Genomic DNA, 6,000 nt, shown 5'->3' with positions numbered 1-6,000 from the left:
ATCCATGCTTGTTTGTATTTTTTTTTTTTTTTGCATTGTCCGAACAAGGTCCGGAAATGTAGGACCTGCGCAATTCTGAAACAAATTCCTGCCTTAACAACGAGATGCATAAACGCTTGTTTGTAAAACACTAAACCTTAATCAATGTATTGGGGGCTTTCCGATCGATTACATAAACGAAAATCTATACACAGCATGAGAACCCCCCCGCCCCCCCCCAAAACGCGGATTTTCTGATTCTTAAGGAAAACACGTTCATGCCAAAGGAGACTGTAAAATGTATGTACAGAACATTATTCCATGTAAGAACCAATTACTTCCACATGTACAACGAGAGCTAATGCTCTGGCCACAGCAATTACAAGAGCACCTTAATCAACCCCCCCCCCCCCCCCCCCAAAAAAAAAAAAAAAAAAAAAAAAACTGGGCACTACTTCAATCACAGCACAAAGACCTATACAAATGTATTATTTTGTTTTCAAATTGCAGCATGCACTTAATTAAACAATAAGCGACTATTTAATTGTGATCCTTTATCCATTACTATAAAAAAAAAAACAAATTTATTGACTTGGTGATTTGAGAATTTCATCCAAGCTGAAAAAAAATGTAAATTAATTAGATAAGGTTGGCCTTAACGTACATTGTGATTTGTTAGGGTGGGGCGGGGGGGGGGGGGGGGGGGTGTTAAAATAGCAGAGTGCCAGTCAAATAAATGTACATGAAATCACAGCTGCTGCCGCCGTGCACGAGAAGGAGGAGGAGGAGGAGGAGGAATAGGAGGAGGAATAGGAGGAGGAGGAGTAGAGCGCCTTTGATGGCGGTGGCATTCTGTTTATTTGATAAAGAAAATCAATGCAAGTGACTGCAAAGCATTTAGCCAGGCGTGTGTTGGGGGGAGTGGATTTTTTTTGACTTCACTTGGCCAGTCGATCACATCAGGGAAATCTACACTAAACTGTACACAGAGATAGACACTGGGTGACTACACCTCCCTCTTTTCAACCTTTGTCTGGACCCCCTGTGCACCCCCTCCGCGCACACCCCTATGCATCCCCTGTGCATCCCCTCTGTACACCCCCCACACTCCATTTGGCCCCTTGCCCCTCCCGGGTCAGATCTTCTCAATGCTGATCCATCTTTAATTGACCAGCGAGCAGGAGTCTCTTTTATGATTATTCTTATTGGTATTTACGGAATGTTTCTCCCACTGAGGCTTTCGCTTGCAACTTGAGTTATTTGGGTGCACACAATACACTGGACAAGTCCACAGTCTGCACCTGCAATCTCTGTTTCTAAGAACGGCAGGAGCAGGTTAATAACTAATCCCAATTAACGGGAAAATGACTTTAATTAAGTCAAACATAAACCTTGATGTATAAGTTATAGTTAATGTCACTTTTCCTCCAAATGATTTAAATATGTTACTGATACCCCATCATGTTAAGATTACTCTATTTATAATGTAAGGACCTTATTACTAATTTACTCCTAACACTAGTACTGACATAGATAACAGTAAAAGAGAGATGATTATTCTAAAAAAATACAATAAATGTTTTGTTATAAATAAGCTTTTTATTGAAATAACTAACCTTCCCGAATACCTGAATGTGTTGGTAATCAATTTTGATGAACAGTGGGTAATTAATTTAGCAAGCCCTCTGCCAATTCCAATATACTTTCACCCTCCCACCACTTATCTCTTGGGGTTACTGGGAATACCTCTTCTAGTACTCAATGGTCCATCCCCACATGGTAAATAAGCCTTATACAATTGGTCAGCACCGCAAAGGCAAGAAGTCAATCCCATGGCAACCTAACCGACACATCTGATGAGTCCAGCTGGCTGAAATATCAGGCCAGGAACGGCCATCAGTCCCAAATGTGAAGAATGCTGTTTTGCTCTAATTAACAACGTTTAATTAATACTACAGTTAGATGCATTTTATCGTATATGTGCAAAACACGCTAAATGATTCTGTCTTCACATTATTATCAGTAAGTGCCATAAATTATTTCCCAAGGAGTTGCTTAATGATGGTGGCCAGACATACCTTTTTATGTAAATCAGCTAGTCAAAGACCAATTTAAATGCACAGCATAATACTGAACCTGTTCTGATCAGGTTTTCTTTGCAATCGTGCTTTGGAAGATTTGGCAAAAGGAAATAGCACAAGATGTGTATTAGGTTTTCCTCCCAGGTAATGATTTATTTATTAGAATATTTCATGCCGTTATTTTTATGTCATGTATTTTGGCTATTTATTTTCCTCGTTCTTTCTGAATTCATCTAAAGCACACAGCTAAACCAAGTAATTCAACATGGGCCTCAGATGAAGCTGACATGACTGGTAGACTTATGACCTCTGCATGTTCCTTAATGTCAATGATGCCTTCCAGTGAATCCCATGGCCAACTCGAAACAGCTTGTGAGTTTTATTATACCCAAAAAAGACAAGCATCCTGAACACGTGCATTACTTTTGTCAGGTAAATTCCGACCCCAAAAATAAAACAGAATGAAATACATCACAAAATGTATACTCATCTTGTTTTATGTGCATAATAAGTTTTGATGTGCATGTAGAGAGGGAGTGAATGAATAAGAAAGTGCCTGTGTGAAGATGAGAAAGGGAAGGATATTCTGAACCGTGGATGTCACAGATAATTTAACCAGCATGTCAAAATGAATGCACTTAATCAAAATGATAAATTTTACAATGTGTGAATATCTTTTAATACAGTTCCACTGAATTCCACGTTTTTTTTGGAGAAAAATTTTGCCTTATACAACAAGTCTAGATAGGTACAATTTAAGTGTAAAGACCAATTTAATTTTAGGTAAATTATTTATTAAACTGCAATGGTGAACATTAAGTTAAGCACAGGCTCATAAAAGAGAAATTCACATACAATATCATTACACAGATGGAAAAAATGAATCTTGTAAAAGGAAATACGTTAATACAAATATCCTAACGTATTCACACACACACACACACACACATATATATATATAACGTTAATACGAATAGCTTCTTTGGAAATATGTATAAACCAATGTGAGTACAGCAAATTTCCAGAAAATAAATTTTTCCAATACTTTGTTCTGGTCTGTTAAAATATGCACAGATATCATTATGTCACATTCATAGTCATTTATAAGAAAAGCAAACGGCAGAGGAAAGCACACATCAAAATATTGCTTCTGAATTTTTTGCCATACATGAATGCACACGCAGGAGTCCACACCTTTGATATGTAGTATTTATCAAAGAACAATGTACATCTCCAAAAAATCATAATCATTCTGCTATCCAATAAATAGGGGTGCAATTGTGCACAGAGACACTGAACAGTTGTATTTTTATTTATGAGTAAAATACACAGACACCGGTGGTTTTACTTGCCGACAGGGCTGGCAACACTGATGTTAGTGTGGAACAGAAAATCTCCAGCTTGCCTCAGTTGCTCATATTGGAAATGCACCCAAGGGCCAAATAGCTAAGAACACCCCCTCAGTGCCTTTTTAAGGCTGGAATCTGTTTGCGCAGATATTTCAACAGTGCCAGCGAAAAAAAGGACAGTTGGAAAAATTGAAAAAAGGAAATGAAATCTTGGACTGGAAGAGCATCATGGGTGTACAGAGGTGATCCTGCATTGGCTGATAATAGAAGATAATTCTCATGCATTAGGTAAGTGTTTCTCCATGTATTGGCTTTGTCTGCCGGTGCTGTGATAAGGGAAGGGTGACAGTCTATACTGTATTTTTCATGCATGCATTTTTTTAGCTGGGTCAATTTATTTTGCCTTTACTGTGCCAAACACTGTCCTGTTACGTACCATTTTCATAATATTACGGCAAACCAAAATTTTGCATAGTGTGAAAAACAAGGAACAACTGCTGGCTTTATTTGCTCACTTTACAAATATATGTGCAGTAAATCATTCTTCTACTTTTGGTTGCTGACACAAAATGTTCATGATACCCTCAGTCCATACATGTATTTTGTAATTTGAGGTAGGAATAATTTGTTTGGTTTTTGATCTCTTCATGGTTTATTCAATCAAAAATTAATTTAGTAACAAGGAAATTACAAGCATGTATTCATAGCAGATTTAGTTATGACTAAATCAGCAATAGCAATATTTAAGAAATATGCAAAAATGATAATTTCACACAAAACATTACAAAATATGGTAAAATATAAACAAACACACACCTGACGGAAACCTACATAACCTGAATGCAAATTGTGCAAGTGGAAGAGATGCAAATTCACCAATTAGGTGAAGAGTATGTTGTTAAGACACCTTCAGCCACCTCACCTACTAGTGGTTCTAGCTTAAGTCACACACATTGTGTACCTAAAGAAGACTATTTCACCAAGTTTAATAGGAAGACAGTTAATAACCTTTTTTTATCCCCATGCACTATCAATCACAGCTGTCACCAGTCTGCTGAATCAAAGCAAAAGTGTTCTTCACAGATGACTGATTAGAAACGCAAAACCACAAGATCCATCTTCATGGTCACTTTTATTATAGTCATTTTTAAACTGACAGCAACCTGCTCAGTTTCACCAAGCTGGGCATCACATATATTGTTTCACGCCATGGTGGAGCTTAAAGAGATGCAGGGGGATGCTCCAGAGTCCATTGTCTAAAAATGAGTTTTCGCATTCGATTCATTTCACGTATATTAAAAATTTATCTGAGGCTTAAATATATGTATTTACTTACAACTACACGTCTACATGACTCTAGGTTTTTAAGTAGATTATATTATGCTCTCTATCCATATTTTTACATGCATATACATATCATGCATCAGTTGAGAAGTATGTCTCTGTTGGGTGGTGTAAAGTGCCTTATTCTTGCATGTTTAAGGTGTACTGGCAACACCAGATGGCTACAGAAATAAGGAGCAAATCAGACAATGCCGATGGCACGTCGCAGTGACTTTGACTGCTCTGCTCGTCCATTAGATTCCATGCCAGCTCTTTCCTGATTTAAAGAGTAACCTTCAAATGAAGCTCTGAATCGAACAATCAACGCGCAATCATCCTGGATGGCGGCAGGCCCCGCTTTCCATGCAAAATGGACAGCTTTTGAGGCACTTTACCCACATCTCCCTGGGAACATTGATATGCTAATCGTAATTGACATCAGTCTGAAAATCAGTCGAGGTTACACGTGTGTAAGATTACATTTGTACGGCTCCAACAAAAAGGGGGTCACGTAAAACAAGCAAACATTGTACTTTGCAGAAACCCACAGAGCAGAGAGGCTGCCCATTTTCTTATGAAGTTCACAAAAATTTACAAAATATCAAGGATCAGGCTCATGTCTAAAGAACTTAATTTACTTTCGATAGGCACTTTATTTTTTTAATCTATTTATTTATTTATTTAGCTTAAAGTATATCACTTGCAGAGGAGAAACTGGCCTTCTTTTTCTCCATACCTAAAGCAACAGGGTGTAATTTGGCTATTCGACACCACTCATAAATTTGCAATTAATTTACAAATTCCTGAATTCACCTTGACAAACACTTTAGCCTACTTAAAAACAATATGGAGAAACACCAGCTATAAGTACATCTTCTGGATTTTGATGAAAAATATGCGGTCAAGCGTGATAACTTATCGTAATAGTTTGTAATATGTAGAAATAGGCTCGTTCAGCTCAACCTGCATTCAAAGCTATTTTAATGCATGAACCAGCTGTATTCTCTCTAAATGAATACACATGACTGTCTGTCAGATAACAGGGACTTGGCTGACCTGGTGGTTTTGATTAGTTCTTTGACATTAAAAGCACATAGTCACCGTAAAAGTTTAAATTCTTCTGCACACAGGCATGCACGCACATACATATGCTCATATGTGCATAACTACAGTTAAAGCAAAACAGCACAAAATATAACCAACGCAAGAAGACACAAAAAAGATATATGTACCTGACAAAACATTTGTCCAAAAAAACATCCGCGCAA

Source organism: Scleropages formosus, chromosome 9, assembly GCF_900964775.1.
Source record: "Scleropages formosus chromosome 9, fSclFor1.1, whole genome shotgun sequence".
NCBI lineage: Eukaryota > Metazoa > Chordata > Actinopteri > Osteoglossiformes > Osteoglossidae > Scleropages > Scleropages formosus.
This window is presented reverse-complemented; position numbering follows the sequence as displayed.